The following is a 26,047-nucleotide window of genomic DNA, read 5'->3' as shown; positions in this document are numbered from 1 at the left end:
CTAGTATGCCAAGGAGTAGACAGCAGAAACACTGTTTTGCATGCTACAAAGATGTAAGTAAATATTTTGCAGTGGCAGAAATGGTGAAAGTGCCATCTGAAGTATTGGAGTCAGATAATGTATAGGGGGGAATAAAACACTTTTAAGATTAGAAGAAGATGCCAAAATAATATTTGGCATCTATACTAACCACTATTTAACAGGAAAAGAGGTAAGAAAACATTTGCTTGCTTGCAAACAAGGCTTTAAAGTGATTCTAGAAATCCATGACTTTGTAATGTTGGAAAAAACAATGAAACTTAGGCTCCAAACAATAACAGAAGAAACTAAGAAATTTTCTAATTTGAAGGGGCAAATACTCCTATATTCACTGCAGCACTATTTACAATACTCAAATACTGGGAACAACCTCAGTGGTTAAAAATTGATAATCAGATTAAGAAGATGTGGTAATAGAGGCAAAAGGTTATTACATAGCTATAAAAAACAAAAGCAAACAAACAAAACTAACTCCTGTCATTTGCAACAACATGCATAGAACTGCAGGGGATTATGCACTAAGAAAAATAAGTCAGAAGAAAGAAAAATACCAGATAGTTTCATTCACTCACATGGAACATAGAAAAAGAAAGCAAAGGGTCAGACAAAGCAAAATCAAAACAAACCCTTGAAATCTGACTGTAAAATTGAGAAGAAGGGTGAAGGTGGAGAGCTAAGTGGGGATGGGTTCCAGTGGACTATGATGGAAAACTATGAGCATGTTGGTGGTGGATATTTGGTGGTAACATATATCTGAAAAGGTCTGAATATATACAATGTTGTAAATGAGTATTACCTCAATAAAAATTTTTACAAAAAAGGAAGAAACTTTTGAGCAAAAAACTAGATTTAAGAGTGTGTTACAGAGGCATCTCCATAAAAGGAGAAGGTACCACATCCCCCACTCCACTTAATAATGGGTGAAGCTGAGCAGCCAAGTAAAGCACATAGCACAGGGCTGAAGGGAAGAAGAAAATAAAGTACACTCTTGTATGTGAAGTCCTACTTGCACACTGGTACTGCTGGGAATAAGACATGGAAGGAGACATGTGGAGTTGAGCTATGTAGAGACACATGGATGGGATCTGACATAATATGGAATATCCTTTGTCCCAGCTTTCTGGGACCTGCTTTAGAACCCCTTTCCTGTGTTTCCCTACCAGAAATTGTCTTAGAAATGTGACAAGCATTCAGATCTGAGCAATCCTGTGTTGGACCCAGCCTGTTTGGCTGGACATTTTCCCAAGAGGAGACGAGTAATTTTGGAAAATTATTAGTAATATCTTTTTGTCTCTTCTTTCTCTCTCTCTGCACACCAATCTTATTAAAATTCTTTGACACTAAGATTCTGCATTGCCTTTATGAACATGGATGGCCAGACCCCTGTAGAGTATGCAAGTTTGGAGTTCCACGGATATCCCCCTATCAATTACTAATAGGTCATAGACAGCATCATGCACATTATCAAACACCAAAAGTGAATAGAAATGCTCAAAGATCACTTAAGAATGTATGAATGACTAAATCCTTTCATTTGCATGAAATGACTCAGAAAAGAAAAAAAATTCAAACTGTTGACTTTTCAATAAAGTTAGAGAGCTCAAAGTATGTGAAAATACAAGGAAACAGTGGAACCAAGATGGGAATACCAGCCAAGATAATATACTCCTCCTGCAAATTATGTTTAAAAAAGAATTTAAGGTTTGTTATTTTGTACAGAACTAGACAAAATATTTATGAGAATTGTACTGCTAAATGAGTGACTGATATGAGCAAATAAAGAAAGAAGTTACTACTTAAGAATTAAAATTATCCTTAGATACTCCCAACTCTCCCCAGTGGACATTGCTGTCAGGGAATAAGCTGAAAATGTTACTTATCTGCCTTTTCCCTAAGGTAGGGGAATATATCCAAAATATATTCAAGGACAATGTAGAAAAATGAGCAGTGACATGTGAAAGTTGACTTATTGCAATAAATTACAAATATAGATATTTGAGGAAAAAGCAGCTCAAATTTATATTTTGAGTCTACCATGAGAGACTCTTATGTACTGGTTTTAACAGTTTTGTGTTGCATTTTAATTCAGTGAAACTAAAATAGGAATTGGTTTAATAATTCTCCAATCACTGTATTCAACTAGGTTCTCGAAATTTCAATTTCCACTCCATGAGGACAGGTTATTTGTCTATTTTGTTTACAGATCTATTTCTAACAACTAGAGAAATGTTTACTATGTAGTGGGGGCCAAAAAATATTCACTAACTAAATGCATGAATAAGTATTCCTTCAAGTTTTGATTTCTTGCTCCATCTCTTCAATTATAATGTGTACAGATACTTTAAATTTTGTCACTTTCTATTGTAAATGCAGTTTAAGGCTTAGATTTAAAAGTCCATTTAAACTTCATCACCTCTCTTGCCCTCAGGGATGACTTATACTGAAATTCAGAAGTACAGAGAATAAAGGGAAGACATGATCTTGCTCTAAGACATCTCTACGCCTCTTCCTCTTTAGTGTCCAAGTCTGTCTTGTGTATTTGGCTCATGGAATTTGACCAAGCTCTCCACAAGTATTAGAATACACTTGTAACTATCTTGAAGTTTCTCTGAACAACAGTGAAGAGCAGAGATGCTTTTTTTTGTTGGCTAAGAGTCCAATTACAGTGTATCATTGGTAAATATGTGATTTTTTTTCAGTGGCCTCCTCAGGTCCTTCCTGCCTCAGTTTTCCTTGACATCCTGCACTATACCCTATGAAGTTCCTTGTCCTATCCCCTTCAGCTGGCTAAGACACCTCCCACGGTGCAACTGATATGCCCAGTGTTCAGACCTGGGTATACATTTAAAGCTCTGTGAAAGACACTATATAGTAATATATTCAAAATAGCTCATATATATATATTTTTTTGTTCCATGGTTAAAATTAGGTTTCCTTAAGAACAAAGTGAAGAGCCATAGACATTCACAAAATCTCAAGATCCATGAAATTTGATTGCATATTAAATAAACCATTGAACAATCTCTCTTTATGTCTTTGGCAGTGCATTTTAAAAATCTTTTAACTGGTCTTTGCCTCTCAATTTTGTTGAAGTAAACATGTAAGCGTAAGGACACCTGTATTACACAGTTGATTCCGATTCCAACTCCACTTGAATACCTACTCACTGCATTTCTGCATATTACAGGGTCCTATGGGAAATTAAAAACCAGTAACACACAGAGAAAAATAGTCACACTGCTGTACTCTATGATTGATGTGTAACAATCACTTCTTTTTTTCCCAGACAAAATGAAGTGTCTTGAAATTTTGGAAAGGTAACTCTCCTAAAAAATTCAAGATGCTTTTGTATTCATGAAATTTTTAGAGTGGATGCATAATTTTTACATTAAAAATAAAGTTCTAATAAATAAGCATGACTTATGTGCCTTGTCAGTCACATATAGTTTGACACTAGAAGTAACAGACAGCTTGCCTAAAAAAAGAGTCTCTAAGAAACTCTAGAAATTTAGAGACAGGAAGGGAGTTCAGAGAAAACGAACTATATGACTGACAAGAGAAAATGACCATGATTTTCCACTTGCTATTTGGGATAGTTCTCAGGTATAGGTGTTTGAAGTATATCAAAGGAATTATTTTATAGCTGAGGAATATTAGAAACCATGAAATTTTTACTAATACCAATAAAAAAAAGGTTCTGGCTGCTACATATTTCTAAAATATCTTACTTAATTACCACTCTTCAAATTCTCAACATTTTCTTAAAATATATAAATTAAAAATAAAAAGCAAACAAATGTAAAGCACAAGCTCTTTACTTTTATGTGAGCATGTCGCTTAAGGACATAATCAAGGTTCAGCTCAAACTTAGAAGATATCAAGAGAGAAATGCCTGGTGGCAATTGTGTCCAATCTTTGTAAGAATAGAGATGTATTATGTTAAATTGCAATCTGTTTTCTATATTTTGCACTAGCCCTTTTCTTCCTCGCCAACCATTTGTATGATTTGCATCATTGTATGAATGATGGTTATGAGAAATCAAGAATAAAGAACTCCTCCATTTATATCATTGCAAATGAAGATCAAAGATAAGCTATAGGAAGTGAAATTGAGAATTCTTGGTGTTTCTGTGTGGGGTAATATGGATCCCATCCACTTGGCTTCTAGTTTGGCAAACTATAGTGTTGGGGGGGAAAAGTAACAAACATGAGCCCTCAGCAGGGTTGACCTAGCAGGATATCAAATCAAACACTGAAGAAGCTTTTTTTTTTATTTTTTTTTTTATTTTTAATAGAGGCATGTTTTATTTATTTATTTATTTGTTTGTTTGTTTTGTTTATACATGCACTGGGTACAGTCAGAAGCGCGGGAGGGTGAGAGAATTCACCAGAGCCAGAGCGGGAAGCAGAGCAGGCAGAAGGACCGAAGTACACTGCTGAGGGGAGCAGCGGGCGGCAGGAGAGGTCTGCGCGCCATGTGGGACCCTCCTCCGGTGGCCGGGGAGCAGTCAGGGATTGAACCGGTACCGCAGAGGCCGCAGGCAGCTTCGCAACCCAGCGCTCAACCGCTGCTCCACCGGGGAGGCCCTGAAGAAGCTTTTAAGGAGCCTATAAAATGTTAAACTTGCTATAAATTTCTTTCTGCACCACCAAAGCATAAGCCTAATAAATCAAATCATTTTGGAGAGCCCCAGGTCTAACTTTTAGAACAGATAATAAAAATGAGTTTTGAGAAAAGATGTTCAAGTTTTGGCACTCATAAGAAAGGGTAGATAAACAATGTCAAATATTATTCAGGATGCTTAGCTCTTAAGAATTTACAGCATTTGGAATAAAGTCTTTTGTATCCTGGTGCCTAGTGTCTTACGGGTCTGGGACCTTGCAGTCTTCTTCTAGTTGTTTTTAGATTTAATTGCACTCAATGAATACCTTAGCTACAAGAACTATTATATATCCAATCTAATGAGAGAACTCCGAATATATTGATCATTACAACTATTCAATGAAAGTAAGTCATGTTTTCCTCTAAATGCACAGAACAAATGTTGTCTAATAGACTAACTTCATGTGATTCTTGCATGCTTGAAATGTAGTGACCTGAATTAAGCAATTATATAAATGTAAAACACACAGAGTATTTGTAAAACCTTAGAATAACATATATGACAACTTCTTTAATAATTCTTATCTTGAATGCACATGAAATTGTTATATTTGATATGCTTTTCTTAATGAAAGATTATTAGAATTAATTTAACTTGCTTTTCATTATTTTAAATGTGACTTTAAAGAAATATAAAATCGCATGTGTCATTTACATTACATTTCTTATGGATATGTCTACTCTATAATCTTTTCAAAAGTGTACTTCATTTCATGGTTATATAGTCCATCATGCAAAAGACTTATTAATGAGTTGCCAAATAGGTCCACCCTAGTCTAATATGAAAAGAAACAAGAGTGCAGGCAAAGTGATTCCTTATTGATCACTGTGATGCTCTATCATTTTGTCAGGAAAAACAGATGATTATTTGTACCAATATTGACCTTTCCTCATCTTTATTCAAAGGCGTGTTTAATTCTAAATTGTGATGAATACATTACTGATTCAGTTATCAATGCTCGCTTAAATACTTGTTTTGTTTCCTTTCAATTATAATGAATATTTGAAAACATTAAAAAACTGAAAGATAGGATGAATACAGTTGAACAAAGAACTGAGACATGTAAGAGATAATTATTTTGCTTTGAGACTAAACTAAGGAATACACAGACCCAAGCAGTCCTTTAATTGTGTTTTAATTTTCTGGTGATGGGGGGGGGTTTACATACACACAAAATAGAGGTAAGATCATTCACACTCAGGTTCATTCTGCAAATTTGCCTATCAGTAAGTCATACTACTATTGGTACAGTACTAGCAAGTTGGGTGAAAGTGAAAAGTAGTTAGAAGCAGAGGTTATAGAGGTAAGGGGTTGAGGGCCTCCCCGGTGGCACAGCAGTTGAGCGATGGGTTGCAAAGCTGCCCGCAGCCTCTGCAGCGCTGGTTCGATCCCCAGCTGCTCCGCTGCCACCAGAGGAGGGTCCCACATGGCGCTCAGACCTCTCCTGCCGCCCGCTGCTCCCCTCAGCAGTGTACTTTGGTCCTTCTGCCTGCTCTGCTCCCTGCTCTGGCTCTGGTGAATTCTCTTACCCTCTCACGCTTCTGACTGTACCCAGTGCTTATATAAATAAATAAATAAATCTTTAAAAAAAAAAATAGAGGTAAGGGGTTGATGTTATATGATCTTGCTGCCCAAGGAAATAAGAATGAATTTTATTCTAAGAGCCATAAGAACAAATTGGAGTCTTTTAACTTTTTACAGCTTTTATAAGTTGGATGTTTTCTCCTATCATAATACTTTCTATAACACACTTACTCTTTATAAAATATTCTTTAGTCCTCTTTTTTAGAATAAGTCTCCAGGCAACAAATTCTTAGTTTCACTTCATCTGAAAATGTCTTGACTTGCCTTCATCATAGCTGCTTGAGAGTAAAACTCCTGTCGGGGATTTACTCAGCTTCTTGACACTAGATTTGTAAATTCCAAAGATTTTCCCAAATTTGGGAAATTTCTAGTCATTATTTATACGATATTTCAAATCCACACTATCTCTTTCTCTGCTTCTTAGAGTCTGATAAGATGAACGTTAGATATTTTGTGAGTCTTAAAGGTCCTGAGATTCTTTTCATTATTTTCGGTGTATTTTTTCTTCATTGTTCGGATTATATGATATATCGTGTGCTATTCCTTCATTCTTTTCTCTTCTCTCCATTGGGCTCTTGAGTTGTCAGTTGTTTTTGTTTTTGTTCTTTCCTATCAGATACTGAATTTATCAGGATCTTTATATCTTCTCGCTCTTTTTTTTTAAATTTTCTTTTTAAAGATTTATTCATTTATTTATACAAAAACTGGGTTACAGACCAGATGCATGGGAGGGTGAGGGGATTCACCAGGCAGAGTGGGTAACAGAACAGGCAGACTGACAAAATACACTGCTGAGAGGAGCAGCGGGCAAGACTGGAGAGGTCTGCCACGCCATGTGGGATTCTCTCGCGTGCGGGCTGGGATCAAACTGGCTCTGCAGAGGCTGCGGACAGCTTCACAACGCGGCGCTCAACCACCTGTGTCACCAGGGGAGGCCCACTTCTCTTTTTTTTTGCTGAGAACATGTAATGTTTTTCATTTGTTTCATGTATGTTGTTTTTATGATCACAGCTTTAATGTAACTGTCATACAATTCTAATATCTTGGATAAACTTGGCATATGTGGATTGCTTTTACAATTCAAGTTTAGATTTTTGTGGTTCTTGATGACTGATTTTTTATTAAATTCTCAACATTAGAATATTATGTTTTGAAACTCTGAATGCTACCTGAATTGTCTGTTATAGCAAACCTTTCTAACACTCTGCCAACAGGGAAAGGGGAACATTATTCCTTACTTTCAGATGGGGTGAAAGTTCAGGTTTTTCACTCATCTTCCCTTGATTCCCCAGGGATTAGGAAATACTTCTCTGCTAATTATAGTATTACTTTTTTTCATAATGGGTGACTTTAATATCTACTCTGAAATTTTCAAATTTCCCTTAACTATGCAATATGATTTGTAACTTTGGGAACTTAATATTTCTAGTTTCTATTTTATTAGATCACTTTTATTCACATAAGCTATCACAAAATTCCTTGTTGAAAATGGAGATTTTCTTTGGTTTGTTTTTTGTAGGAGACAGTTCAAGTTAACACTGGAAAAAGAATAAAAGTCAAGGAAGAGAAGGAAGCAAAGAAAATCAACTAAGAATACATTAATACACACATTTGAACCTGGGGGAACTGAGGTTAAATCAGTGGACATCTTAGAGACTGGTTCTGAGTTGTCCCACTCACAATGTGGAAAACGGGTATATTGATCCTTTCATCTCAACCTGTTACTAGTTGTGAGTTGAAGCTTTGGTATTAACTCACTGGCATCTCATATGAAGGGGGTTTTAGATATTGCAGAAGAAAACCACCAGCATGTAGGAGAATAAGAGGTATGAAGGTAATATTGGGCAGGCCCCTGTTTGTGCCTGCCATTCGGGATAAATGTAAGTAAAAAGTAAATAAACAAATTACACACACACACACATATGTAAGGACCACCTCATTAAAGTTATTAATTATTCTCTCTTTGCTTACAGAAAGAATTTCAGGACTGAAAACAAAAACAGTAATAGAGTCCAATTATTTCTTTGTTTACCACCAACAAAATAGTTACTTTTGGTATCTACTTAAATAAATAGTTTAAGACACATGACAATTTATTTCATCAGACGTGGGGGGCATGGAGGGTAGGTGTTGGTGTTCACTGCCATTTGGTTCTTGGCTTTTCCAAAATCATCTTTGTTGACTTCATCACATTCCATTTCTCAGAGCTCTTTTATACCACAATGTAATTCATAAATTCCTACATGTAGATTGATTCCCTCAGAATCATGTTTTCTCCCCCACATGTCTTAAGGTTAAAGGAGATGACAGCAAATGGTGTTTCTGTATATCTATAAGAATTTAAGTAACTTGCAGATAAAACTCTCTCCTTAAGGACATAAGTGTTACAGTTCACCATCTCCAGAAAAGACAACTAGAACTTCTTCTATATTTCTGTTTTATATTTATATGGGCATACCTCAGCAATACTGATGGTTAGGTTTCAGACCATCACAATAAAGTAAACGTGATTATAATAGTTAATCCCACAAATTTTTGTTTTTGTGTTGTACACAAAATTTATGTTTATACTTGCACTGTAGTCTATTGAGTGTGCAATATGTTTAAAAAACAATGTTGATACCTTAATTAAAATATTGCTAAAAAATTCTAACCTTCAGCTAATCTTTCAGCAAACCATAATCTTTTTGCTGGTAGAGGATCTTGCCTCAATACTAATGGTTAATGACTTGTGAGGGAATGGTTGTTGAAGCTTAGGGTAGCTGTGGCAATGAAGTTTGAGTAATGATTGTCTCTTCGTTTCACAAAATATTCCTCTGTAATATGCTGTTTGACAGAATTTAATTCACAGTATAATCAACTTCTTCTAAACAATTAATGATGGTATTTTGACCTCTTTCTATGAATCATGTATGTTCTTAATGGCATTTAGACTATTTAAAATCCATTTCAGATGGTTTTCATTGTCCAGATCCATCAAAGGAATCACTATCTTTGTCAGGTATGGCATTATGCAATGCATTTGTTAAATAATGTGACTTGAAAGTCAAAATAAATTCTTGAACCTTGGGCCACAGAAAGTATGTTGTGTTAGCAGACATGAAAACAAAATTTATCTCCATGAGAGTTCTTGGATGACAAAGTGTATTGCCAGTGATCAGTAACATTTTGAAAGGTATCTTTTTTTTTTTTTTTTTTTTGAGTAAAAGGTCTCACAGTGGCCTTAAAACATTCAATAGACCATGTTCTAAACAAATGTGCTATCATCCAGGTTTTGTTGTTCCTTTTGGAGAATATAGCAAGAGGAGATTTAGCATACTTCTTAAGTGTGCTAAATATTTGGAATGGTAAATGAGCATTGTCTTCAACATAAAGTCACTAGTTTTATTAGCCCCTACTAAGAGATTCTGCCTGTTTTTTAAAACTTTGAAGCCAAACATTGACTTCTCTTTAGTAATAAAAGCCCTAAATTGCATTTTCTTTCAATATAAGGCTATTTATCTACATTTAAAATCTGTTCTTGGCCTCCCCGGTGGTGCAGCAGTTCAGCGCTGGCTGCGAAGCTGTCTCTAGCCTGCGCTGGTTCGATTCCCCACCAGCCAGGGAGAACCCCACATGGCTTGGCAGTCCCCTCCTGCCTCGCCCGCTGCTCCCCTCAGCAGTGTCTTTGGTTCGTCTGCCTGTTCTGCTCCCCGCTCTGGCTCTGGTGAATTCTCTCACCCTCCCGTGCTTCTGACCTGTACCCCAGTTCTTGTATAAAATAAATAAATAAATCTTTAAAAAATAAAATAAAATCTGTTCTTCATCAGATGATCTTATCTAGATTTTCTGGACAACTTGCCGCAGTTTCTATATTGACATTTGCTGCATCACCTTGCCCTTTTATGTTAGGAAAAGAGCTTCTTTCCTCAAGCCTCATAAACCAACTTCTGCTAGTTTCAAATTTCTCTACTGCCATTTTCTCGCTTCTGTCATACTTCATAGATTTGAAGAGAGTTAGGGTGTTGATCTGAATTAGGCAGTGGTTTAAGGGAAAATTGAAGGCAGTTTGACCTTCCATATCTTTCTCTACATCATAATAATTATGTTTCCTTTTCTTAGTATTCATGTGTTCACTGGAATAATACTGTAAATTTCCTTCAACCACTTTTCCTTTTAATTCAAAACTTGATTAACTGTTTATTCAATTGGTCTAGTTCTCAACATATCTCAGCTCTCAATAACCTTCTCCACTAAGCTTAAATCATTCTTAGGTTTTGATTCAACGAAGAGAAGTATGACTCTTCCTTTCACTTGAACACAGTAGCCATTAAATACCTAAAATTTCAATATTGTTATGTGTCAGGGAATAGAGACACTTGAGGCAAAAGAGAGATGGAGTAATGATTCATGGTGAAATAGAACATACACAACGTTTATCACAGTCATATATGGGTGCTATTCATGGTACCCAAAACAACCTCAATGCTAACATCAAAGATCACTGAACACAGATCACCATAACAGATATAATAATAATGAGAGTTTGAAATATTGGGAGTCTTACCAAAATGTGACACAGAGATACAATAGGAGGACACACTATTGGAAAAATGACACATATAGACTTGGTCATCTCAGGGTTGCTACAACCCTCAATTTGTATAATGCTTAATATTTGTAAAGCACAATTAACTAAAATAAAATAAGGCATGCCTTTATCTACAAATGCTATAATACACAATAATGTTTTTCTTTTCATTTATATAGTCATTGTTAATGGTACATATACAATAGTCAAGAACATGAAATGGCACCAGGAATTTGTTTTTTAATATTATTTTACCTCTTTATAACTGATTAGAGTTGAAGAAAATCAATATTTAAGTTTCTTTATCAACATATATATATAGACACAAACATGCACACCCACACTCACACAGCTACACACCTTTTAAAAAGGTCCCTCACAACAATAAAATTGGCCTGTGCACTTTATCTGCTCAAATAAAGTAGAGTTTAATACACTGGGACTGCTGTTTAGGTTACTGCCTTCATATTTTGCCCTTTATTCTTTTTGCTCTTTTACCCAGAGGAGTCTATCAAGAGACCATGTACAGAAACATCAAGTAAAATATATCATAAAAAAAGGAACTCTGAAAACCCAGTGACCTGAAAAAAATGTTACTTATGAAACTAATGACCTAAGAATGCCTTTAAATCGGAGAGCATCTAGTACAGCAAAAAGACCTTCAAAATGGACTTGTAAGCACTGATCCAGATAGAAGATTAAATAGCACGATATATTAAAAAGCATAAGGTAAAATAAGAAAAGTTAGAATTTTTACTCCATGTAAGTATTTCACTCTGCAACTAAAAGCCCCTCTCTCTCTTTCTGGCTTTCTCTCTCTTTCTGTTTTTTTTTTTTCCCTCTCTCTCTCTCCTTTCTTTTATTATAGTATTTTATAGTCCCTTCTTATTGTGGTATCAAATTACTTTATACTTTTCCTGTATTTACAGAAACTAATAATACATATACAGCAAATCAAATATTGATTTGTGGGTATAAAATATACTATCATGCTATGCAAACTAGGATTTTCATGGACTTCATAGTTCAATTAATATGGCACATAGAATAAAATAACCTTTAAATGTTTGCATGTATGCATATAATTTTTTAAAGAAAACTTAAACATTTCTAATAATAAAATTCTAAAGTCATTGTTAATACACTTGTAGTTCTTAATATATCCTGTTATAGAATACATTAAAATTTTATGTTGGCCACAGGGAATAAAATCATTGACTTTCCATTTTCTAATCAATAAAATATTGACAGACTTTAAGGCCAACTGGCAAACTAAAAGGAGACATCCACAATACTTAGCTAAAGATTATATCAATAGATTAAGTTCTTACTAATGTTCAGAATGATAGCTTTATTTTATTTGACAGCAGAAAACACAGTAATTATGCCCCTTTCATTTAGAATAGAGGGACAAAGTTCAAATATGCATAATGAATTTGAATCTGTAATTTCTTCAGATCAAAGAAACCCTTGAAGCTCAGAAATTCATTTTTAAACAGATATATTATCCCTGGAGTACAGTTCAATGGATTTCACTAGAAATTATAGATTATTTTGAAAGAGACCACAGGTCTGTTTATACATAACACTCCATAATCCTGTGCTATTGTACAAAATGTGTTTTTTGTTTATGCAATCATCTGGTTAGTTGTGCTTTTTTTAAACCCCTTTCCATAATTAAATGAATGCAAAAATGTTATTTATCATGTTATTTGTGCTTCACCTACATTAAGTTTCAAATTACACCTGTGTTTAAATCAATTTGCATCAGATTTGTTTTCTAACTCAGGGTCACTGCAGGAAGTGAACAATGTGCCTTCTTACTCCTTTTCTAATTTTGATTGTCATTTACTGAATCTAAAGAACTTTATTTTTTTTTAGGTTTCACAATGCTCTTTCTCTACCACATTGTTTTCACAGCTTTATTCCTTTTTATAGTTATGATATAAAGGGAAGCCAGTCCATATTCATCGGAAAAGAAATCGGTTGACACAGAAAAATGTTCACTCATAGTTCCATGTCCCCAATTAAAACTTTTGATAGTTTGCTTAAATGCCTGTTGTAATTACCACACAATCTACTTTTGGTCTTGTTTTCCAAAGTTGTTTAAAACAGTCACAATGAAGTGTTAAATAACTTGATTTTGAATAGTTGTAAAAAAAGAGTCATTTACTTATGCAATTTCATATTTAAGGAAACTTAGATTGTTTCTTATTTTATATTTTAGAAAGCATACTATGAAGAATAACTTAATTAACAGTTTTTTTCTATTCTTTTTTATAATTATAAATTCCTATATGAGGATTTTCTGTTTTAAAAGACATATGCTATTTGTAGCATTATTTATTCCAATTTTCCCTTGTTTAACAGATGTTTTTACCATGTTACAGTACTAGCAACAGTATCATCTCTCCTTACATTGTCCCCTTTTACACTGACAGAGAGAATGTATGTATCTATATAATAGAACTAAATCCTTTCAATTAATAAATAGCATGGTATTTTGGCATAATTTAATTTTATGTTTTTATTGCAAGTGAATTTAAACATGTTTATTATAAAGATTGATTGATTTTTTTAAGTAATTTTCATTTATATTCTTAACTAAGTTATTTTTCAAGAAGTTCCTGTTGTTTTTTTGTCAATTTACATCTATTTGTATGTTGTCAATGTTATCCAGAAAAAACACATATAATATGTAAGATACTAATTTTTCTTATTTCATCCTTAAACTTTTATTAATTTTTAAAAGGGTTTTTATTTTTTTATTTATATCTTGTGTTCCTCCCTATCCTTTTAATGTACTCCATATTCTTAATTGTAATTTCAAAAGTTTGTATTTTGACTCTATAGAAAAGAAAGAAGACACAAAGAAAAACTAACCAATTTTACCATTTGATTTTTTACTCCATTTGAAAGGTTTATATAGGTTTTCATAGGGTCTGCAAGATTAGAGATGATAATTGAGAATGAAATCTGGTTTCTTTTCAGAGTAAGAGAAGAGTGCTGAAAGATTATGAAAAATCTCAGATCAAGTAATTTTTGGAATAATGAATTGCTGAAGGTAGCTGTTAACAATGAGTTAAAGGACATTCAATTCATTAGTATATATCTAACATGCCAAAATATATGACGTATTTATTGCTAAGAAATAGCACTGATGAATAATCATGAAGTTCTGCAGCTTATATTAAAAGATATGAAATGAGGTATTGACCCTTACAGTGGAATAATGTTACTTGTAATTTATCTAGATTAAAACAAGAGGATCAGTTAATGCAGAAAAAGAAACGGGTTCAGTAGTAGGATAGATATACTTGTCTTAACAAACTTTGGCTAAGAATCATTCCAATCACTATTCATTAGGATTTGACAAGTAAAATCTACAACCAAATTAGTGATGCTTAATAATGTGCTTAAAGTTCAACCACAGAAAACTTTCTAGGTATGAAGGAATTATTGTCACCGTAAGTTTAAAAAATAGGAGTGGTAGTAGACATCTGGTATTTTGGGTGGATTTACATATAAAATCCTCTTTATAGAAGGGACAGACTTACTAAAGAGTATGTCTTACAAATTACTATTATAGAATTAAAAACAAGTAACAAATAGTATGTGCTCCACTGTATTCAGTTCTGTATGCAATGATGTTTATTACATGGAGCACTTTAATTATTCCTCTTAACAGTCTTATGAGGTAACTACTATATACATTCTATAAATGAGAAAACTGAGGCTAGGAAGGCCAAATAAAATTAATGAAGAAAGGAAGGAATGAAAAAATAGAATCAGGTCTTTCTGACTTGAGAACCAATACACTCAGTCTTATTGATTTCTAAAAATATTTTCAAATAATTTGTAATAATTTAAAATAATTCATATTTTCCTCCTTTTGAGGATTCCCTGTGGCATTTAATTTTTTTAATCTATATTTTTCTCATCAACTGCCTTTTATCCTACTTTGTATATACTACTTTGTATACCTCAGGCAAAAAATTGGGCTGATATCACAGCCCATTGCAAAGATCAATCTTGATAATGGCTTTTAGAGTAATTTTAAATTACTATACAAATAAATGTTTTTATTCCATCAGACATTTTACTCCATGATGACTGGTTTTTTGTATTAATTTTATTGGGCTATAGTCCTGAGTTATTCAATAAAACATAAATCTAGGTGGCAATATGGAAGTATTTATTTATTTTTCTTGTATACCTTATACCTTTATTCCCCGCTTTTCATATTTTACCAAATGTATTTCATCATCATCTCTCCTTAAATTCAGTATTCAGGGCCTATCCTGGTGGTGCTAGCAGTTGAGCAGAGCGCTGTGAAGCTGTCTGTAGCCTCTGCAGCGCAGGTTCGATCCCGCTGGCTTCGGAGATGCCCACATAGCGAGGCAGATCTCTCCTGTCTCGCTTGTTGCTCCCCCCAGCAGTGTATTTTGGTCAGTCAGTCTGCTCTGTTCCTCACTCTGCCTCTGGTGAATCCTCTTACCCTCCCACGCATCTGGCCTGTAACCTGGTTCTTGTATGCACGAATAAATAAATCTTAAAAAAAAAAAAATCAGTATTCAGTTTATTACCATGTTGAAAAGTTTTGTTTTTTTTTAATTTTATATATTTTACATCATTTTTAATTTTTGTGCAATGTATGCATTTTCATCTTGGTTATAGTCCCTGTAAAATTCCCACCACTCTTGTTTTGATCCTACTCCCTTCTCCCCCCTCCCTCCAGTGTGTCTCTGGTTTATAGCTGCCATTTAATTTTGATTTTTACTTTATTATAATTAGTCTTTTTCCTGATCCCTTATTTGTGTTTTCTAAATTCCTGCTATGAGTGAGACCATCCGGTATTTTTCTTTTTCTTTCTGGCTTATTTCCCTGAGCATGATCCCTTCTAGCTCCATCCACATTGCTGCAAATGTCATGAGTTTATCTTTTTTGATTACTGAATAATGTTTCATTGTATATATGTACCACATCTTCTTGATCGAGTCATCTATTTTTGGGCATTTGGGTTGCTTCTATAGCTTACCAATATGGAAGTATTTAATGCTTGAAGTTTACATCTACAAAGAGTTGACTTTAAGTAATGGAGAGACTTTTCCTTGATAATGTAGATGAGCCTCAACCCATCAATTGAAAATCTATAAGAATAAAACTGAGTTTTTCAGGAGGACAAAGAAATTCTGCCTGAACATTACAGCATTAGTTCCTGCTGGACAGTTAGAATCTTCTAAACTGCTCTATAGGTTTCAGATTTAACAGCCCAATTCCTTGAAATATCTCCGTCTCTCCTTTACCCTCTTCTTCTCTCTCTCCCTACAACCATATATACATCTACAGACCTACCTACCTACCTTCCTACCTACCTATTGTCTATATTTATCATCTCCTAATGGTCTCTGAACAAACCTAACTGCTACAACCCCGATACATGTGAATGTTGCTATAAGATGAAACACCATGCAGCAATTTTGTACCAATTGATATTAGAACCTATGATTGTTCTTTATGCTCTCAAGAAGTATATGCCAAATAAATGAAATTTCACTATATTAATACTTAAACAAAGGGAGAACACGGCTCTCAGAATAACTTAAGGAAGAAGCCCGGATATTAAGAAAACAATTACATGAAGATAAAAGTGTTTTATTACATTCACTCTATAGAAGTCAAATACAATGAGATATCTAGTCTACCTAATCTTCAAAAAATGTATTACCTTTATCTGTATTTGCCTTGTTATTCCACTTTTTGTGGTAAACTTTTAATATACTTACTTTTTCAAGTAATCTAGATTTGAGAAATAACATGTACTCATGTCATCCCACTACTTGTAATTGTCAAGCAAAGAACATATTTACATAGTTTTCAAATGAATCCCTATCTGCATTCTGTAAGTACTGGAATATACTCATAAAAATTCATGTAAAAGATAAGGTATATGTACTTATACATATATGTATATATCTTTGTGTGCATGTATGCATGTTCATATAAATATATGTTTATTTGTGTCTGTAGCTACATTATCTACATCTATATTTTAAATGAGTAGTGTTACCTTTTATATTTACCAAAATTGAGGGCTAGTTAAGTGGAGATGGCACATTCTAAAATCCACATATTTCTTATGAATGTATTTTTATGACTTTCACTGTTTGACATTTGTACTTTAAGTCAAGAGTAACTATATGAAAGAATTTTTTTTCTTTTTTACCCGTGTTCTCTGAAATTGTGTAGGAGGAAGCAAATTGCTACCTCTCCATCCCTCACATTAATTCAACAGATACATATTTTGATTTCAGAAGAATTATGGAAACATTCTTTCAGAAGAGAACAATGAAAGATAGCATTCTGTGTTTAGCACATTTCCTTTTTCCAAGTGGCAATGGAGCGTTGTAACGGCAAAGTAAATTGCTTCCTATTTCTATCTGCTTTATAAAAAATTGTGACACTGACTGAGCTGAATCACTGAGACCACATCTGTGCACAGCTAAATGAAAAGTTTTACATGATAGTAGAACTAGGCACAATCATTTGTCCTTGCATGTTTTGATAATTACAGTGATTAGGCCATTGATTTGCATACAGTAGGATAACATTCAGGGTATTGTTGGGAAACTGTTTTTAATTTAACAGATTTTAAAGAAGGAGCTCTTTACATAAGTGTGACCTGGATTAAGAGATCAGCAAGATATGGTAGTACACTGGAGCTCTAGGACAAGCCTGAATAAAAGGTGAGAATGATATTGAAGTCTCCAGAGTTTGAAGCCACAGAACTAAAGCTGCCAATAAGAATTCCAAACATCATAATGCCCTGGAGGTAAAACAAAGACAGAGGTTCTTAGGAGTGACAAATACCTTCACATTATTTTCTCTTCTAGCTCCCTGATCACCTGTGATATCACTGACTAAACCCAAAAAGAGGCCAGAAATAAAAACAGCCTGGGTAATGCCATGTGGAGGACTAAGTTGCCTTGAACACAGAACAGTGCATGGAGGGTCAACAATAGAGTTTAATGACAGTGTTAAATCCATATAGTAAGCACACATGTATATAAACAAGCTGACTGCCAGATATTTACTAAGTATAGGCTGTTAATTGGTATACTGCCAGACACAGCAATCATATATCTGAGTCATCTGGATAAAAACATTTTAAATATAAAAATGCAAGTAGAATGAGCTAATGAATATGAAATGATGATGATTATAAAAACATCAACAATTAAGATACAGTTTTTCTAATCTCTAGCCTGTACCTAGAATACATGTTTACTGATCTTTACAAGAGAATTGAATCAATCTACAAGAAAGATTATTTCCAACTCCATGCACTCTTCCCAAGCACCATTTGTTATGGAAACACTCCTTTTCCTCTTGTATGGTCCTGGCTCCTTTATCATGAATTAAGTATTGATATAGACATACATTTATTCTATGATATGGATTCTACTCCATTGAAGCGGTGTCAATTTTTATTCAAATACTAGATTGTTTTCACTACTATTGCTTGGTATCAGTTTATAGTCCCCTCCACTATGGTGGAAGGGTGAAGGTGCCTTCATTTCTCTTAGGATTGTGTTGGTTATTTGAGACTTTTCATGGTACCATATAAATTTGAATGTTTTTATTCAATTTATTCAAAGAAATTTTTTGATATTATAATGGAGATAATGTTAAGTGATATATCTCTTTTTAGAATAGGCATTTTGATGATAATGATTCTCCTCATATATGTAATGGAATGTATTTGCATCTCTTTTTATCTCATGCTATATATATGTATATATACTATCATCATTGTATAAATCATGGTCAGGTGAGAAGTATTGAATTATTTTTATGTGTTTTGGAATGGAATTATTTTTTAAATTTCTCTTTCTTCTCATTCATATTTGTATTTAAAAACACAACAGATTTTTATGTTAATTTTGTAAACTGCCACTTTGCGTATATTCATTGATTATTTCTAACAGGTTTTTTTTGGTGGAGTTTTTAGATATTTCTAAATATACTATCATAAAATGTGCAAATAATGATAGCTTCATATCTTCTTTTCCAACCTGGATTCCTTTTTTTTCCTGTTGAGTTCTAATTGTTCTGGATATATAGCCTTTTTTGGGGTAAAGGGGCAAAATAAAGAAGGACATTTTTGGAAACTAAGCATATTTTTAAAATAGAAAAAAAATGACATTAAGCCAAGATTCTGGTAAAAAGCTTCAACATTAAAAAAAAAAGAGATTCTAAAGTCCATTGCAGAAAATCATGAAGTTAAATACATGCAAATTATTTGCGAGCCACATCATAGTACCATTTTAAAAAAAAAGCATAAAGGGCCTCCCTTGTAGTGCAGGGGTTAAGTCTTACTGCTATCAAGCGATTGCCAGCCATTGTGGCATGAATTTGACCTCCAGCTCGAGAACTAACCCACATGGCACAGCAGATCTCTCCTGGCTCGCAGGCAGCTCCCCTCAGCGGTATATTTCAGCAGATCTGCCTGGTCTGTTCCCCACTCTGTCTCTGGTGAAACCTATCAACCCTTGCAACTCTGACTTACACCCCAGTTCTTGTATGCATAAATAAATAAAAATAAACCTTTTTAAAAAAGCATAAGGCAGGAGAAATCTCAAACTCCATATTCCAAACACAATTAAACATATCCAAACAATTATGAAAACCACCTTGAACCAGGAATTAAAAATCTAAAATACATAGAAATAAATAGGGACAAATAATGGAGCTAAACAATTTAGGAAATAAATGGAATAAGGCACATATAATTCAGGAGGAAAACTAAATCATTATGCCCAAGGAAGAAAAGAGTCAAGTGAAAATATATCCAAGAACATTGGAGAAAGGGGCAAAAATAAGCTAGATAACAAATACAACTTAAGACCAAAAAATAAGGACAAAGAAAAGTTGCAGAAATGAAAGAGGACCACAAAATGAATAATATTTGTGCATCTCAGAATCCTTGGTGATAAAAACAGCAATGGGACAAGAGTAATATTTAAATCTATAATGCAAAACGACTTTCCAAAAAACAAATAAAATATCTGAATATTTACATTAAAAAGGCTCATTGAATGCTTTGGAAAATTAATCAGAACCAACTGCACTGATATCAAATGCTAATACAAACAAAGCAAAAAATATATAATTCCTAGATTTCAAAGGTAAAATATAATGTTCAAGGTTCTCCAGGGGAAAAAAAAAAGTTCAAAAAAAAGTTCAAAAAAGTCTAAAAATTAGACTAGCAGTTGACGAGGATGTGGTGAGATTGTAGACTAGTCCAATTCTTATGGAAAGCAGAGTGGAAGTTCTTCAAAATTTTAAAAGTTGATTTGATATATGACCTAACAATTCACTGCTAGGCATCTACCCAAAGAATACACAAACACTAATGCCAAAGGAAATGTGTAAGCCTACGTTCACTGCAGCACTATTTACAATAGCCAAACTATTGAAACTACTTAAGTTCCCCCAACAGTGGCTCAAGAAGATGTGGTATACACACACACACACACACACATACACACACACACAATGGAATATTACTCAGCAATCCAAAAATATGAAGTCATGCCATTTGCAGCAACATTGGTGGAGCTGGAAGTCATTATGCTAAGCGAATAAGTCACAGGGAGAAAGAGAGAATCTGGATGGTGTCACTTACACAGGTGGAATACAGAAATGCCAAACAAACTATAAAATAAAGCCAAGCTAAAAACTAACACTTGAAAGCTGACTATAGAACTAAGGAGTCAAGATTGGGAAGTAGAGAGATGAGAATAAAGTGGGGAGGAAGCACAATGTATTATGGTGGTACATATGGGTGCTTTGATGGTAGGTATACTCTGATAACACCTGAAAAGGGCATTATACTGTACTCCCAAAATACAAATAAAAACATAAACCAACATTTCCTCAATTAAAAAAAATGACTAGTAATTTTCAACACCATCTTACAATCAAGGTAACAATGGGGAAGCAAAGTGAAATTGTGAACCAAAGATTTTATATTTAGCTAAAATCACCTCCCAATATAATCTTTAACTATTCAAGAGTTTTTCAGTATGAAATGTTCTCGAAATAGTAAAAATAATCTACCTTATGATCCAGCACTTCCACTGTTAGGTATCTGTCTAAAGCATGCAAAACATCTTTGAACATGAAACTAAAAATAAAAACCAAAATAACCTGTTCTTGAAAGAAAGTCTTTTGTTCAGTTTGGCAGAGAAAGAGATCTCTGACTTAATAAGAAGTCTAGGTTCTGGCAAGTGCATTCATATGCGAGGTCACAACTTAAGTATAATGTTTCTTAAAAACAATTCTAAGAAATGTCAGGAATTCTTTATTTTTAAGCTGGATATTTGCTTACTGTGACAGTTGCTTCCAGATATAATAAGGTAACTTGCATTAGAATAAAAATTCCTGGGCCTCCCTGGTGGCATAGGGGTTAAACACACAGCACGATCAAGCTATCTCCAGCCACTGAGGCCAGAGTTCCATCCCTGACCAGGGAGCTAACCCAAATGGTGCAGCAGACCTCTCCTGTCTTGCCTGCTGGGCTGCTCCCCTCAGCAGCTCAGCAGCGTATTTCAGTAGATCCACCTGTTCTGCTCCCCACTCTGTTTCTGGTGAATCCTCTCACCCCCTGCACCTCTGACCTGCATACACCCCAGTTCTTGTGTGCATAAATAAATAAAATAAATCTTTAAAAAAAGTAAAAATTCCTAAAGGAAAATAATTAAAAGCTGCGTAAATATAAAAAACAAAACAAAACAAAAACATAATTTTGGAATTTAATCAAACAAGGAAATCAAATGTTGAAAGACCATGTCATAGAAAAGTGAACATAAAGAATTGCAGCCCAAATCTAGCTCTACAGGGCAAGGGGTCAAGAACCCAGGCAAAAAGTAACAGCTCAGAGGCTAAATAACCAACAAAAGCAATTGTCATTCTTTTAATACTGAGATAAAAATTGGATTTCACAGCCCAAAAACAAACCAAGTACATAGCCAAGAGTTTCATTTAGTAGGTTTGCAATATAATATCCTAAAAATCAGAGCAAATCACAGAGATTAGCCCCACAATCATCAAAATCCAGTAAAAAAAAAAATCACCATAATCTCTGACTGGATCAGAATGACTGGCATCTACAATTACAGCCTGTCAGAAGAAAAGTAAGTCATTTAGGCAGAAAGAGTAAATATTTTTCTCAGCCTCCATACAATTTTTATATACAAAGTTTTAACAGCAAATAAAAGATTGCCAAGTTTGGCAAGAGAAAACATCAATTCATCAAAAAGAAATATATTAAAAACAGAAAATAGAGGGCCTCTCTGGTGGTGCAAGTGGTTAAGATGCAACCTATGAAGTTATCAGCAGCCACCACAGCATGAGTTCTATCCCCGGCCAGGGAACAACACACATGGCACAGCAGACCTCTCCTGACTCACCCACTGCTCCACCCAGCAGTGTATTTCAATTGATCTCCTGTTCTGTTCCCCACTCTGTCTCTGCTGAATCCTCTCAACCCCCCTCACCTTTGGCCTGTACTCCAGTTCTTGTATGCACAAATAAATAAATATTTAAAAAAGAAAAGAAAATGATAGCTTTAACAGCAAATTAAAAATATCTTAAGAAAGACTTAGTGAACTGAAAAACAGGTCAGTAGAAAATATCTAAGCCAACTCATGAAAGGAAAGATACAGAAAAGACTGTGCAAATCTTATATGGACATAGTAATATCATATAATGTGCTTTAATTAAAGTGTTAGAAGATGAGGAAGGAGGAAGCAATGTTTGAAGATAAACTAAACAGAAATTTCCACTAGCAACAAATAACATCAAAAAACAGGTTCAAATATTTTTAGATATCCTCAGATTGATAAAAGCAAGCTGAACCTTGGAACTTCATGGTAAAATTACCAAACATCTTAAAACCATCTAGATAAAAGCTCTATTTTCTGAAAAACTTTAAGTATGTGTAATAAACAGATTTTAACTGGGTAATTCATTTGTAATTTAGAGAAATTACAAATCAGAAATACTACATCGTACTTATTCTAGGGCAAATTCATTCTATTTTTTTCAGACTATATTTACATAATTTTTACTACATTATGGATATTTAAGTTATCACCATTTTCTGGCTTAATATAAATTTATTTTCTAAATATACAAAGTATATTGATAAATAATTCTTTCGATACATATATCTTTATAAGTCCTCTAAGTAATTTGGTCATTTAAGTGAGAACATATGAGTATGTATTAGTTCACTAGAGCTGCTGTAACAAATAACCACATTGACTTAAATCAACAGATATTTATTCTCTCACAGTTATGGAGGTTAAAAGTTGAAAAATAAGATGTTAAAGGGGCATTCGCCCTCTAACTTCTTTGTATAAGCATTGTTTTACCTCTTCTAGCTTCTTGTAGCCCCTGCTGATCCTTATTTTGTGATAGTTTAATTCCAACCTGTGCCTCTTGATACATTATTGTTTGCCTGTGTGTTACTGCCTGGCCTGGACTTTTTAGAGATAGGTCATTGGAATTAGAGTCCAACCTAATTCAGTATGACCATAACTTAATTTAACTAATTACATCTACAAAGATACTAATTCCAAATAATGTCACATTCTGAAGTTCCAAGTCGCTATACATTTTTATAGAACAGTGTTAAACCCACCATAGTATAAATTAAACAATAAATTTTACTAAAATTTAATCTGCTTTAACCCATGTTTTCAAGATTGAAGAGCAGTGGTTTATGTTTGAAGATAAACATATTAAAAATCAAAGGAATTATGTAACTTGACACAATTTATTATAAATTAATTTCACTTAAAAATTTTCAAGAGGAATATTACATATCTTTGGGAAATCATTACTATTATATTGTTTAAAATATAAACTAGTAACTTTCATATAAACTAGTAACTTTCAGCTCATATAAACTAGTGACTTTCAGAACTATTGGAAGGTAGTTTTCATACTACCATCATACCTGAGCTAATTTCATTTTTGGTAACATATATATATGTATATATATATATATATATATATATATGATTGATAAAATCCTGAGTGGGTGACATTCACTCATAAGATTATATTGTAATGGGAGTAGGTAGTAATACAAAGAACAAAATTGTAATTTCCCTTAAGGGTATAGATGCAAACACCTGGTTGCTCTCACCGAAAGTAAAATATATGAGGTCCTATAGACAAATTTGGGATTCCATAAAGAGAATGTTAGAGCTATTAAAAGGAGAACAAAGGTTTAATACAAATAGCAGAAAAGGACAACAGCCCTGTAAAGAATAGAAAAGTAAAATTAACCACAGTTTAGATAAAGGGCTAAAATGAGATGCTTTATGTATTAAAAAAAATTTCCCTAGGCTCTTTAGAATTAATGGATGCTAGAGAACAGATATTACATTTCTACATGAGTTTCACAATAAAGAGCTTGGAGGAGAGTTGTTGACTCTTCTTTTTATTTGGATTCATCTAAAGAAATCAGTAATTTTGGATGTTACATTTAAGGATGCTGAAAAATAAACATTTTTCATCTTGTGCTTTGATAAGTCATTTTAATTATAAGAGCAATGTAAGATAATGCTATATTGAATAGTTGATAAGATTTATATATGTCAGTGCAGACATCAGTAAATATTCACCAATGGTTTTTGCTTACTTAAATATTTCTCATTTCCATCATACCTAACTGATAGCATAGCATGTGAATATAAGGAGATGATGAAGACTGCCTTAAGGGACTATGCTAATAATTGTATTGGGCTGCTTACATATGCTAATTTGAATAACAAATGTTCTCACATTTATTTAAAAAGTCAAACTTTTTACTATTAATAAGAATGTGTTTTAGATATGTAGCAATCAATGGAATAAAAAATAAATTAGACATTGATTTGCACATTTATTTACTGCAGCTCACCAGGAGGGAAAAGTCTCTGAGACTCCCAAGAAGATGATGCTGACAGGTGTTTATTTAATTCTCCCATTTCCATTTACAGTTCATGAAAACACATTCCGTTTTCTGCAAATTTATTCATCAAATCAAAGTCTATTTGATACTTTCTCTGCTTTTCAGCTTTGACTATTTACACTCAGATATATTATTAGGATAAATATTTTGTGGCTGAAGTAATTCCTGACCAGAGCTAACTAGTGGAATGATGCTAGATTATACTTTGATAACAAGGATAGTTTAACTTATTCTGACAATTAAAATGTTTAAAGTACTTTAGAGATTGTTTCACTAATTTTAATATTGTTATCATTCATTGCCCTTAGTAACTATCTCTTAGGATTGTAAGATTATTTGGAATTTGTTATTATTTTCAATTAATATATATTAATATATTAATATTAAAATGAGGAGAAATGAGGATCACTTAATACGATATCTTATAAAAGTAGGAAATCAACTTCTATCTCCCATTTTTAAGTGACATCATAATTCACATGAAATTTTAAAAGGGTAGAGTAATTCATGCTTAGAATAGTCCCTGTATTTATTATGCATAACTTTAAAACACCAATTATTATTCACTAAAAATGAGACAAAAACCAACACTTTTGGCCCAATCTTTTCAATTTGATCAAAATATAGAGGAGAAGATGTTAAATTAATTCAAATCAAATATGTCACCATAAATATTAAACTGAAATTATTTAATGTTGGTACATGTTATGGTTGTTTCTGTGAGAAGATATATGTTCCCCACAAAAACCAATCTCTGAGACCATCATTAACACTGTGTCTATAGTAAACAAGTTTGTTCAATATCAATCAGTAATTATGTGTAGGTAATATCCAATAAAATAAATAATGGAGAAAAATAAATCTTATCAGTTTATGAATGTACTTTTCTATGATTCATATTGTTTTAAGAAAGAATTTCTCAGAGACCAAAAGTTAAGTTTATGATTTGCAAATTAAGTTTTTGAGTTGCAACTTAAGTTCATGAATTGTAAACAGATTAGTTTCAAAAAAATTCTAGCAACATTCAGAAGGAAGGTGAATTTTGTAAATTCATCAGGATAATCTTTTCCATTCCAGGTATTAGAAAATCATCAAGATGGTTAATATGTTTGATCAATATCACTGTATTATTCTCAAGTCTTTCTGTTTATGTTAAATTCA

At 33.4% G+C, this 26,047-nt stretch overlaps 1 long non-coding RNA gene across 4 annotated transcripts in view; it reads right to left on the bottom strand.

Moving 5' to 3' along the window:
• LOC119253389 (uncharacterized) overlaps window positions 1-26,047 on the bottom strand; it is a 264,080-nt gene that overhangs the window by 138,423 nt on the left and 99,610 nt on the right. The gene's annotated exons all lie outside the window — the stretch shown is intronic.

This window comes from Talpa occidentalis, unplaced genomic scaffold, assembly GCF_014898055.3.
Source record: "Talpa occidentalis isolate TD23 unplaced genomic scaffold, MPIMG_talOcc4v2.1 talOcc4.2, whole genome shotgun sequence".
In the NCBI taxonomy this organism is placed as follows: domain Eukaryota; kingdom Metazoa; phylum Chordata; class Mammalia; order Eulipotyphla; family Talpidae; genus Talpa; species Talpa occidentalis.
The sequence above is the reverse complement of the archived record's forward strand: the minus strand, read 5'-3'. Positions and strand labels throughout refer to the sequence as shown.